Source organism: Bos indicus x Bos taurus, chromosome 23 (assembly GCF_003369695.1).
Source record: "Bos indicus x Bos taurus breed Angus x Brahman F1 hybrid chromosome 23, Bos_hybrid_MaternalHap_v2.0, whole genome shotgun sequence".
In the NCBI taxonomy this organism is placed as follows: domain Eukaryota; kingdom Metazoa; phylum Chordata; class Mammalia; order Artiodactyla; family Bovidae; genus Bos; species Bos indicus x Bos taurus.
In genome coordinates, this window is record NC_040098.1 from 27,916,232 (window position 1) to 27,930,857 (window position 14,626).

The window sequence follows — 14,626 nt, forward strand, 5'->3', positions numbered from 1 at the left end:
GAAAGTTATTTCCAACAAAAGAAGCCTATGCTTATTTGAAAGAGCAAATCTGATTTCAAATGGTTGGTGTAAGGAACCAATATAAGCATACAAAGTTGGTGTTTTAATCTGTAGGGTTTATTATTATTTATGTGTGATAAGGCCAATAGATAAGTAGACGACTACAGTGAAAACATGGTTTGTAACTCACAGGTCCCCAGAGGACAGGACATACCATATTAGGCAAGGCCACATGGGGAATCATCAGGGTCTGGAAGAAGATAGAGGGAGTAAAGGGAATACAATAGGGGAAGGGCGGTCCAGGCAAGAGGTTTTATTACAGCTTTCCTGGAAATGAGCAGGACAGTAAACAAGCTAAACAGTTCTAGGAATGGCTAATTTGAAGAATTTCAGCAAGCTCCTGGGTATAGCAGTTGCACCTAATTGTCTGATACCTGGTTCCAGGGAAATTAAGGCAGGGAAACAGTGGCTAAGAATACAAGAGCCCAATAAAGGAAGTGGTTTTGGGGTATAGGTTCTGGATTTGTTAGTTTGCATATTAAAGTTATGCTGGCAAGAGAGTTATTTTAAGGTATCAAGGAATTGGCTAGGCCTGGAAGGGGCAGCAAGGTCTCAGATGTCAGAGCGTCAGAAATACAGAAAAGAAAAAAGTATGATTAAATAATAGCCAGCACATGGAAGCAACCTAGATGTCCATCAGCAGATGAATGGATAAGAAAGCTGTGGTACATATACACAATGGAGTGTTACTCAGCCATTAAAAAGAATACATTTGAATCAGTTCTAATGAGGTGGATGAAACTGGAGCCTATTATACAGAGTGAAGTAAGCCAGAAAGAAAAACACCAATACAGTATACTAACACATATATATGGAATTTAGAAAGATAGTAACACTAACCCTGTATGCGAGACAGCAAAAGAGACACAGATGTATAGAACAGTCTTATGGACTCTGTGGGAGAGGGAGAGGGTGGGATGATTTGGGAGAATGGCGTTGAAACATGTATAATATCATATATGAAACGAATCGCCAGTCCAGGTTTGATGCAGGATACAAGATGCTTGGGGCTGGTGCACTGGGATGACCCAGAGGGATGGTACAGGGAGGGAGGTGGGAGGGGGGTTCAGGATGGGGAACATTTATACACCCGTGGTGGGTTCATGTTGATGTATGGCAAAACCAATACAATATTGTAAAGTAATTAGCCTCCAATTAAAATAAATAAATTTAAAAAAATACAACTGACTTTTTAATTTTTTTAATCTATTTTATTACAATTAAATTTTAATAATACCATCTGATTGTGACAATATTGCATTCCCTTCATCATGATATCCTATTGGAGAAAACTAGTCTATTTTTTAGGGTCAAGTAACAGTTTGTATGCAGGTCAGGAAGCAATAGTCAGAACTGGACATGGAACAACAGACTGGTTCCAAATAGGAAAAGGAGTACGTCAAGGCTGTATATTGTCACCCTGCTTATTTAACTTATATGCAGAGTACATCATGAGAAATGCTGGGCTGAAGGAAGCACAAGCTGGAATCAAGATTGCCAGGAGAAATATCAATAACCTCAGATATGCAGATGACACCACCCTTAGGGCAGAAAGTGAAGAGGAACTAAAGAGCCTCTTGATAAAAGTGAAAGAGGAGAGTGAAAAAGTTGGCTTAAAGCCCAACATTCAGAAAATGAAGATCATGGCATCTGGTCCCATCATTTCATGGGAAATAGATGGGGAAACAGTGGAAACAGTGTCAGACTTTATTTTTTGGGGGCTCCAAAATCACTGCAGATGGTGACTGCAGCCATGAAATTAAAAGACTTTCTTATGAAGACATAAGAAAAGTTATGACCAACCTAGATAGCATATTGAAAAGCAGAGACATTACTTTGCCAATAAAGGTCCGTCTAGTCAAGGCTATGGTTTTTCCAGTGGTCATATATGGATGTAAGAGTTGGACTGTGAAGAAAGCTGTGCGCCGAAGAATTGATGCTTTTGAACTGTGGTGTTGGAGAAGACTCTTGAGAGTCCCTTGGACTGCAAGGAGATCCAACCAGTCCATTCTGAAAGAGATCAGCCCTGGGATTTCTTTGGAAGGACTGATGCTAAAGCTGAAACTCCAGTACTTTGGCCACCTCATGCGAAGAGTTGACTCATTGGAAAAGACTCTGATGCTTGGAGGGATTGGGGGCAGGAGGAGAAGGGGGCGACAGAGGATGAGATGGCTGGATGGCATCACTGACTCGATGGACGTGAGTCTGGGTGAACTCCGGGAGTTGGTGATGGACAGGGAGGCCTGGCGTGCTGTGATTCATGGGGTCGCAAAGAGTCGGACACAACTGAGTGACTGAACTGAAAACTGAACTGAACAATTTGCATTTGTTTATTTTGTGTGTGTCTCAGTTGAGATACCAGAATCCATTAATCCATTAGTAAGTCCATTTTCAATCTTCCCTGCATGCTTTAGTCTCCCAAATGAAACTTTTCACCCTCAAGCCATTATAATTTACATATTAAAAACCTCTCTAGAATAGATCAGAGAATAAAAATATAATCTTATCTCAGACAAGTTACACTAATGTTATTATTTGTATTCTAGGAAAAACCCTAGAAGCTATTAGTACCCTCTGTTTGTGTTTCTAAGCTGTGGGTGATCTGGTCTGCTAACTGTGAGGATTTGAGCTTTCCATGTATTACCATTTCTGATTGTAAAACTACCCATGACCAGTATCAGAGACAATATTATACAAATCAAAAGCTGGGCACTTTCTTCTCTACCCTCCTGAAGCTTGCTAAAATGGCTAAAGTGAAAGTGAAAGTGAAGTCACTTAGACATGTCCGACTCTTTGCGACCACATGGACTGTAGCCTACCAGGCTCCTCCATCCATGGGGTTTTCCAGGAAAGAATACTGGAGTGGATCGCCATTTCCTTCTCCAGGGGATCTTCCCAAAAATGGCTAAGCAAATTATAAAAACCACAAACCTGTAAGACATTTTAAGAAAACAGGAAAGATTGCAGAAATTAACTGCAGGTCAAAGAAAAGTTTGCACAAGAAAACTGACACATGGCTCAACTACAAAGATTGTTTTATGATCATGGTATTGCTAACATATTGATTTTCTTTTTAATGTGACATGACTTTGTTGGAGAAAGAGCAAGAGAGAGGGTAGAAAAAGAGGTAAAACCTTGATTTCCACAAAAGGAAGCTAGTGTACTTTGTTCAAATTGTAAAAATCATATAATATCTTGTATATACTCTAGTATTGAATATCACTCAATAGCCAAACCTCCTTAACATAGTGAAAATGAAAGAAGAAACAAGGAGTAAGATTTGATTGGTAAGAGGCCTGGCATATTAATTTTATAAAACAATTTGACTTTTAAAATACATACAGGTACTTTGATATATAAAATTAATAAATTAAGGTAAATTTTGAATTCCAGTGCATAATTTTAGAAAGATATAAAGTAAAAGTTGTTGTTTAGTTTTTCAGTTGTGTCAGACTCTTTTACATCCCCATAGACTGTAGCCCACCAGTCTCCTCTGTCCATGGGACTTTCCTAGGCAAAAATAGTGGAGGGGGTTGCCATTTCCTTCTCCAGGGGATCTTCCTGACCCAGAAATCAAACCCATATCTCCTGAGTCTCCTGCATTGGCCAGCATATTCTCTACCACTGAGCCACCAGGGAAGATCCAAAGTAAAAGTAGTCACCTTCTAATGAACAAATACCTATACTTTTATTTGTCTTCCTATTTCAGTTGTGGCTTTCAAACATGTCAATAAGTTGACATTGCTGAATATTTTATTGAGGATTTTTGCATCTATTTCATCAGGTGATACTGAGCTGTAATTTTCTTATTTGTATCACTTTGCCTAGTCTTGGTATCAGGGTGATACTGGTTTCAGAATAAGTTCAGAAGTCTTCCTTCTTTAAAAATTTTCATTACCCAAAATAGAAAAATTATGAAATATCATACAATTATTCCACAACTAAATATTAGTTCTAAAGTCCTCCCTCATAAAAGTATGTAAGTAAAAGAAAATAACAGGTAAGACTGGATGAGTAAGAGAACTGGTAGTTTTAACTTCAATAATTTGGCTTTTCAAATAAGTATGTGTGGTTACGCTCTGGTGGTCCAGGGTTTAGGAATTTGCCTGCATATAGGGAACACAAGTTCAATCCCTAGTTGGGGAACTAAGCTCCCACATGCCTCAGGGCAACTAAGCCCACATACCACAACTGCTGAACCCACTCACCACAACTAGAGAGCTTGCATGCTGCAACTACTGAACCTGTGCACCACAATGAAAGCGCCTGCATGACACAATGAAGCTCCCAACACAGCCAAATAAGTAAATTTTAAAAAAATAAATACATGTGCTTTAATAAAAATTAAACAAATAATTCATGCAAACTTTGCATTCTGTAGGTTGCTTTCAGAACAATATTAAGGAAAAGTAGTCTTCTAAGAGATAATAAATGCCCTTTTTTTTTCCTATTTCAGCTGTCACTTCAAAACCTGTTGGTAAGTTTTCTTTTAAATCTCAAATATCCTGTGTTGAAAACAACCTACAAGGAATACTTGCATACTTTAGTTGTCTTCATTTCTAGCTTTGTAAATATTTTCTCCAGAGAAAATAATACCTTTGTTAGCTTATATGTCTGTTTGTGTTTGTTTCTGTAGGGACTACCTCAGGACAAACCAGTAAGCTCCTCATCTATCTCTTATTGCTAGTACACTTTGGTATCTGATGAGTAGAAAAATATTTTAATTATAGAGTGATGACTGTCGTAACAGTTTAAATCCCATTATTATAAGTGTAATACTGGAGTACTTTAGGTTGAAAATGAACACTTGGAAAACTATATTTTCCTCCATGCACTCCTGGAAACACATTAAATAACAGAAAAAGAATTTAAGACAAAACTATGATGTCTAGAAATAACAAAAGAAATAAGCAGATAAAAATCTGAAACAAAACAGTCACGCGAGTGTATGTTCCTCGGTTCTTTGTCTCGTCACAATAAAGATTTGGAGTGACGGACATTAAAGCCCTCTCGGCGTGTCACAGCTCTCAAGTCTTGGATAGACCATGTTATAGCTTTCAGGTCTCGAATGGACCATGTTATGGCTCTTAGACAAATCAGTGTTACAGCTCAGTGTTACAGCTCTATTTTATTTAGAAGATAGCAGGAAAATCCATCTTCGAGGCGTGAGGGCACTATCCAAAGACACGAGGAGAAGAGCGCCCCAGAGCGGGACAGAGAGAGAGAGAGGGCTAGCTTTGGCTCCTCTATTTATATGTTTTTCTCTCCCTGGGCCTGTCCTATGTAATTGGGCCAGCCAGGAGTGTTGTTTGTTTTACCTGAGGTCCTCACTCTGGTCCTCGGACCTTCTTTAGTTCTATTTTCGCGGGCTTTTCCCTTCCTTGTCTTTAAGCCACCGCCATTTTGGACTCCTTTTCCCTATTCTACCTATCTAACATAAGTAAAAGAAAATAACAGATAAGAATGGATGAGTAAGAGAACTGGTGGTTTTAACTTCAATAATTTGGCTTTTCAAATAAGTACGTGTGGTGATGTCTCTGGTGGTCCAGGGTTTAGGAATTTGCCTGCAATACAGGGGACGCAGGTTCAATCCCTAGTTGGGGAACTAAGGTCCCACATGCTTCAGGGCAACTAAGCCCACATACCACAACTGCTGAACCCACTCACCACAACTAGAGAGCTTGCATGCTGCAACTACTGAACCCGTGCACCACAATGAAAGTGCCTGCGTGACACAATGAAGTTCCCAACACAGCCAAATAAGTAAATAAATTTAAAAAAAATAAATACATTTGCTTTAATAAAAATTAAACTTAAATAATTCATGCAAACTTTGCATTCTATAGGTTACTTTCAGAACAATATTAAGGAAAAGAAGTCTTCTAAGAGATAATAAATGCCCTTTTTTTTTTTTTTTTTTTCCTATTTCAGCTGTCACTTCAAAACCTGTTGGTAAGTTTTCTTTTAAATCTCAAATATCCTGTGTTGAAAACAACCTACAAGGAATACTTGCATACTTTAGTTGTCTTCATTTCTAGCTTTGTAAATATACTATTTAGAGAACTGGAGAAAATAATACCTTTGTTAGCTTATATGTCTGTTTGTGTTTGTTTCTGTAGGGACTACCTCAGGACAAACCAGTAAGCTCCTTATCTATCTCTTATTACTAGTACACTTTGATATCTGATGAGTAGAAAAATATTTTAATTATAGAGTGATGACTGTTGTAACAGTTTAAATCCCATTATTATAAGTGTAATACTGGAGTACTTTAGGTTGAAAATGAACACTTGAAAAACTATATTTTCCTCCATGCACTCCTGGAAACACATTAAATAACAGAAAAAGAATTTAAGGCAAAACTATGATGTCTAGAAATAACAAAAGAAATAAGCAGATGAAAATCTGAAACAAAACTATTCAAGTTTAAAAGCAGATGGATGAGTAATAACTAACTTAGCTAAGACAAAACATGAATCCCATAAAATTCAAGAGAATTAAGTCTAACAGTAGAACCAGAGGACTCAGAATTTCCAGACTGGGTAACATTTAATGAACCATGTAAAGGTGGAAATGAAGGCAGGATGATCAGCTGAAAGTTTGTTAAAAATAAGTCTATATAAATCATCTCTTCTACTTCTCTCAATCAAGCTTCTTTCATCCCACAATTTAATATTCTCAGGAAAAGTTGTATCAAAGGAGCCCTGGATACAGGGATTGTCTCCTTTATCTTTCTGACAGTTCATTGTTAGTGTATAGATATGCAACAGATTTCCATATAATAATTCTATATCCTGAAATTTTACTGAATTCATTGATGAGTCCTAATAGCTTTCCAGTGGTATCATTAGGATTTTTTTTTCTTTTTTTTTTTTTTTTTTTACTTTACAATATTGTATTGGTTTTGCCATGCATCAACATGCATCTGCCATGGGTGTACACATGTTCCCCATCCTGAACCCCCCCGCCCACCTCCCTCCCCATACCATCCCTCTGGGTCATCCCAGTTAGGATTTTTTAAAAATAGCATTATGTCACCCACAAACAGTGATAGTTTTATTCCTTCCTTTCCAATTTGGATCCCTTTATTTCTTTTTCTTGTCTAACTGCTGTGGCTAGGACTTCCAAAACTATCCTGAGTAAAAGTGGTGTGAGTGGACATCCTTGTCTTGTACCCGATTCTAAAGGAAATGCTCTCAGCTTTTCACTACTGAGTGTAATATTAGCTGTGGGTTTGTCATATGTGGTATTTGCTATGATAATGTACATTCCCTCTGTTTCCACTTTGTTGAGAGTTTTTATCATAAATAAATGTTTAATTTTGTCAAATGTTTTTTCTCTATCTTTTGAGATGGCCATGTGATTTTCATCTTTCATTTTTGCTAAGATGTATTTTAAATCAGCATTTATTTTAACCTGATAATGCCTTTTCATTATTTTTAAACATATAATATTTACTTACTTCTAATTTGTGTTATGCTCATTGCATCCCAAATGACCATACTTCCATACTTCCATCAGGAATTATTTTCCTTTTATTTCATTTAACATTCCCTTTAGTGCCTGCCCTATTCTCTCTGCCTCACTTCTATAACTAAAATGTCATGTTTGTTAGGTTATTTCACAATATACTATGTGTCTCTTTTGTGAGGTGTCCACTTTCTTACTGGCTGTCAACTGAGGCCACTCTCAGATGTTAGAGACTTCCAAATTCCTTCCCACCTTATTCTCTCAAAGATGCTTGCACAACGTATAAGTTTACATCCTCAAGGCCAGCAGAATCTCACTCCAGCCCCTGGAACTAAGCCATAGATTCTGTAACACTATCATGGTAGTGACTGTCCTATAACCTTCACCAACTGCTATTAACTATAGGGTCTATTCTCACTCAAGTGGAGTGTGTTACACAAGAGTGTGACTCATTGGATTTACCTTAAAATATGGCTATCACATATGTTTAGTGGAGGAACAAGAATGCCTAATCTTGAGAGTAAGAAATCAGTACATGATATTTAAAACTAAAAATACAAGAAACCACATATCAAGAAAGCAGTTTTGAAATATTTCTTGTAAATCCCAGAAAAAGAGATTGCACACAACTGCCTTTGAGGAGAAAAATCCGACTATGAATATATTCACTAAGGAACTAATTACTTTTGCTACACACCTATAAAATGACTTGACTTTAAAATTAGAAAACATATGACTTTCATAAACAAGTAAACATTAATAATATATTTGAGTATGTCCATTTTGCATTGTGACTAAATCAAAAATATTACAAGAAAACCTCGTTTTCTTTCATTAAGCAAAGAATTTTACATTGGTTTTGTTCATGTTTTGGTTGAGACTTCAAAATCCATCTGTAAGTTAGTTTTGAAATCTGCACATTCTGTTTGTGAAAAGGAAAACTTTTGAGTTTTGCAAGTTATAACTTCAATTTTTAAATCACTCTAACTTAGAAATATTTTTATTTTTTCACTAAGTACCTTCTCTTTCTATTTTTAATCTTGGGATAATTTGGATCACTAATTGCGAAGCATTTGCAATTTTGGAATGTGATCATTTTTAATTGTATAATCACCAAAGAAGAATATCAGAACCCATATTAAGTTAACTAAATATGGAAAATTCAATGGTGGTCCTGTGGTTAGGGCTCTATGTTCTGACTGTCAAAAGCCTGGGTTCAACCTTTGGTCGGGAACTAAGATCCAACAAAAGCCACACAGCATGGCCAAAAAATTAAAAAATAAAATATATTTACTAAAAAGATAATTGAATATGATGCCATCTTTTCCCTCCAGAAACTCACTTAAATGACTGAGGAAAAATAACAAAAGGCAAAAATCTTCTAAATCTATGTAAGAAATCCAAAAAAAACAAAGAATTACCTCAGAGAAAAGAAAATTTTGCATATGAAAGCTAGAATATTATGACTCAGCAATAAAAATAATTCACATAATTATGATGTTGCTAACAAAATATACTGATTTACAAAAAAAAAAAAATGTTCAACAGGTTCTTTAAAAGATAGGTTCATGGAAATTGAATTGGAGAAGGGTAGAAAAAAAGAGGCTAAGCACAGTTGCCCATAGTAGGAAGCCTTTATACATTATCCATATTTTTTAATCCTAAAATAGACCTTCTATAACCAAATATTAGTTAAATTGACACTCCAAAGAGATGAAAATGGAAAGGAAATTAAGGGCAAGAAGGAAATGGTCAGAGAATTGCTGTTTTTACTCACATAAAATAATCTTACTTTTAAAATACATATAAACTTTGATATGGGATAAGTTTGACTTAAATAACTTATGTAATTTTGAATTCTGTAGTATGATTTTAAAATATATAAAGAAAATTAATTTCCTCCTAATGGGCAACAAATGCCTGTATTTTTCTTTTTCTTCTTATCTCAGTTGTGACTTCAAAACCTGTCAGTAAGTTCCTCTTTTGAATCTCAAATATTGTGTTTTCATATCAATTAACACGAGTTCTTTGTGTTCTCCATCTGTCATCATTTCATTTCTAGATTTGCATCTGTCATTTAAAAGTTAGAAATAATTGCTGTATCACCTATAAGTTAACTTATATGTGTTTTTGTATTTGTTTCTATAGGAACTGTATCAACACAAACGGGTAAGTTCCCTCTATATTGCTTACCACCAAGAGACATTTTGCTCTCTTAAGAAAAAGAAAATATTTCCTTTCCTACACTTTCATAAATCTTGTTATTAAGAGAACTATTGGGATACTGAGGCTGAAAATTAAATTTCATTTTCCTCCAGGCATGCTTGGGAACCCATTAAATTGAGAGAAAAGACTTATTTTAAAAGGCTAAACTATTATGTCTAAGAAATAACAGAGGGATGCAAGCAGAAGAAAATTTGAAACAAAATTCTTAAAGCTTAAATGCTCTCTGATTTCAAACTTTATTATGTTATAATATTCATAACTATATGATACTAGCATAAAAACAGACATACAGATCAAAAGAAAAGGAGAACCCAGCAATGAACCCATGGATATTTGATCAATTAATTTAAAACAAAGAGGCCAAGAATATGTAATGAAGAATTCCCTGGTGGCTCAGATGGTAAAGAATCTGCCTGCAACGCGGAAGACATGGGTCTGACCCCTGGGTTGGTAAGATCCCCTGGAGAAGGGAACAGCTACCCACTCAGTATTCTTGCCTGGAGAATTCCATGGACACAGAAGCCTGGCAGGCTACAGTCCATGGAGTCACAAAGAATCGGACATGACTGAACAACTTTCACTTTCTTTCAGTAAATGGTGGTCGGAAAACTGAATAACCACACACAAAAGGGTCAAACTGGACTTAATCACACCATACACAAAAATAAAATCAAAAATAAACTTTAATTAAAGACTTAAATGTAAGATATTCAACCATAAAAAATATGGAAGAAAACATAGGCAGTATACTCTTTGACATCACTCTTAGCAATATTTCAGGAGTATGTCTCCTTAAACAAGGGAAATAAAAGCAAAAGTAAACAAACAGGACTACCTCAAACTAAAAAGCTTCTGCACATCAAAGATACTATCAACAAAACAAAAAGGCAATTCACTGAATGAGAGAAGATATATGCAAATGATACGTGATAAAAGGCTAATATCTAAAACATACAAAGAATTCAATCAACTCAACATCTAAAAAGAACAAACTCCCTCCGGAAAAAAAAAAAAACACACACACACAATTAAAAAATGGGCATAGGACCTAAATACACAGTTTTCCCAAAGAAGACATAGCAATGGCCAAAAGGTACATGAAAAGATGCTGAATATCATTAATTATCAAAGAAATGCAAATCAACAATGAGATAGGCACCAGAATCAATTCAGTTCAGTTCAGTCGCTCAGTCATGTCTGACTCTGTGACCCCATGGACTGCAGCATGCCAGGCTTACGTTACCAACATACGTTACCAGCATACGTTACCAACCAACTCCCGGAGCTTATTCAAACTCAGGTCCATCAAGTCAGTGATGCCATCCAACCATCTCATTCTCTGTTGTTCCCTTCTCCTGCCTTCAATCTTTCCCAGCATCAGGGTCTTTTCCAATGAGTCAGTTCTTCACATCAGGTGGCTAAAGTATTGGAGTTTCAGCTTCAGCATCAGTCCTTCCAATGAATATTCTGGACTAATTTCCTTTAGGATGGACTGATTGGATCTCCTTGAAGTCTAAGGGACTCTCAAGAGTCTTCTCCAACACCACAGTTCAAGAGCAGCAATTCTTTAGTGCTCAGCTTTCTTTATAGTCCAACTCTCACATCCATACATGACTACTGGAAAAACCATAGCTTTGACTAGATGGACCTTCATTAGCAAAGTAATGTCTCTTTTTTTAATATGCTGTCTAGGTTGGTCATAGCTTTTCTTCCAAGGAGTAAGTGTCTTTTTATTTCATGGCTGCAGTCACCATCTGCAGTGATTTTGGAGCCTAAAAAAATAAAGTCTGTCACTGTTTCTACTATTTCCCCATCTATTTCCCATGAAGTGATGGGACCAGAGGCCATGATCTTCCTTTTATGAATGTTGAGCTTTAAACCAACTTTTTCCGTGCACGGGCCTGAACTGCCTTATGATCCAGCAATCCCACTGCTGGGCATACACACTGAGGAAACCAGAAGGGAAAGAGACACGTGTACCCCAATGTTCATCGCAGCACTGTTTATAATAGCCAGGACATGGAAGCAACCTAGATGTCCCTCAGCAGATGAATGGATAAGAAAGCTGTGGTACATATACACAATGGAGTATTACTCAGCCATTAAAAAGAATACATTTGAATCAGTTCTAATGAGGCGGATGAAACTGGAGCCTATTATACAGAGTGAAGTAAGCCAGAGGAAAAACACCAATACAGTATACTAATGCATATATATGGAATTTAGAAAGATGGTAACAATAACCCTGTGTACGAGACAGCAAAAGAGACACTGATGTATAGAACAGTCTTATGGACTCTGTGGGAGAGGGAGAGGGTGGGAAGATTTGGGAGAATGGCATTGAAACATGTAAAATATCATGTATGAAACGAGATGCCAGTCCAGGTTTGATGCACGATACTGGATGCTTGGGGCTAGTGCACTGGGATGACCCAGAGGGATGGTATGGGGAGGGAGGAGGGAGGAGGGTTCAGGATGGGGAACACATGTATACCTGTGGCGGATTCATTTTGATATTTGGCAAAACTAATACAATTATGTAAAGTTTAAAGATAAAATAAAATTTAAAAAAAATAAAATAAACCAACTTTTTCACTCTCTTCTTTCACTTTCCTCAAGAGGCTCTTCAGTTCTTCTTTGCCTTCTGACATAAGGGTGGTGGCATCTGCATATCTGAGATTATTGATATTTCTCCTGGCAATCTTGATTCCAGCTTGTGCTTCATCAGCCCAGCATTTCACATGATGTACTCTGCATATAAGTTAAATAAGCAGAGTGACAATATACAGCCTTGACATACTCCTTTTCCTATTTGGAACCAGTCTGTTGTTCCACGTCCAGTTCTAACTGTTGCATCCTGACCTACATACAGATTTCTCAAGAGGCAGGTCAGGTGGTCTGGTATTCCCATCTCTTGAAGAATTTTCCTCAGAGTGTTGTGATCCACACAGTCAAAGGCTTTGGCATAGTTAATAAAGCAGAAATAGATGTTTTTCTTGAACTCCCTTGCTTTTTCGATGATCCAACAGATGTTGGCAATTTGATCTCTGGTTCCTCTGCCTTTTCTAAAACCAGCTTGAACATCTGGAAGTTCACGGTTCACATACTGTTGAAGCCTTGGTTGGAGAATTTTGAGCATTACTTTGCTAGCATGTGAGATGAGTGCAATTGTGCAGTAGTTTGAGCATTCTTTGGCATTGCCTTCCTTTGGGATTGGAATGAAAACTGACCTTTCCAGTTCTGTGGCCACTGCTGAGTTTCCCAAATTTGTTGGCATATTGAGTGCAGCACTTCCCAGCATCATCTTTTAGGATTTGAGGCTCAGCTGGAATTCCATCACCTCCACTAGCTTTGTTCGTAGTGATGCTTTCTAAGGCCCACTTGACTTCACATTCCAGGATGTCTGGCTCTAGGTAAGTGATCACACCATCTGGGTCATGAAGATCTTTTTTGTACAGTTCTTCTGTGTATTCTTGCCACCTCTTCTTAATATCTTCTGCTTCTGTTAGGTCAATACCATTTCTGTCCTTTATTGTGCCCATCTTTAGGCTATCAATAAAAGTAAATAAATAAAATAACATGTTTTGGCAAGAATATGAAGAAAAGGGTACCCTCATGTATTGTTGGTGGGATTGTAAGTTGGTGCAGAATTATGGAAAACAGTATGGAGTTTCCTTAAAAAATTAAAAATAAAAATGCCATATGATCCAGCAACTTCACTTCTAAGTAGTTACTCGAAGTAAACAAAAATACTAGTTTGAAAAGTGTACCCCAATGTTCACTACAACACTGTTTATAATTGCCAAGATATGGAAGCAACCTAAGTGTTCATTTAATATATATATATATAGAACCTTTATTCATTTGTCTATTGATGTAGATCAATAATATATATATACTACATCTTCTTTATTCATTTGTCTGTTGATGAACACACACACATATACACAATGGAATATTACTGAGCTTTTAAAAAAATGAAATCTTGCCACATGCAACATAAATAAACCTGCTGCTGCTGCTGCTGCTGCTAAGTCTCTTCAGTCGTGTCCGACACTGTGCGACCCCATAGACGGCAGCCCACCAGGCTACCCCATCCCTGGGATTCTCCAGGCAAGAACACTGGAGTGGGTTGCCCTAGAGGATATTAAAAAAAAAAAAAAAAAAAAAGGCGCTCAGTCGTGTCCAACTCTTTGCGATCCCATAGACTGTAGTCTACCAGGCTCCTCCATCCATGGGATTTTACAGGCAAGAATACTGGAGTGGGTTATTTCCTTCTCCAGGAGATCTTCCCAACCCAGGGATTGGACCCGGGTCTCTGGCATTGTAGGCAGATGCTTTACCATCTGAGCCACCAGGGAAGTCAAGAGGGTATTATGATAAGTGAAATAAGCCAGACAAAGAAAGACAAATACTGCATGATCTCAGTTATATGTAGAACCTAAAAAACCAAACAAAATAAAAACAAACTTGTAGATACAGAGAAAAAATGAGTGATTACAAGAGGGAGAGGGTGGAAGGCTGAGCCAAATAAGTGAAGAGAATTAAGAGGCACAAAGCTCCAATTACAAAATAATAAGTTACAGACATGCAATATACAGCATAAGAAATATGGTCATTAATGTTGTTAATAACTGTGTATGGGGACAGATTTGTAATGTATGCAAATGTCAAATCACTATGGAGTACCTGAAACCAACATAATATTGTAAGTTAGCTATAGTTCCATTTTTTTAAAGACAAAAAAAATGACACCAGAAAACAAAACATCTTTTGAAATTTCTGAAAGTGCTTGATTCTTTAGGGAGGGAATTGGGGGTATAAAGAATTAAGTCATATGGTTAAATTTCATTATAGGCCAATAAAGTTT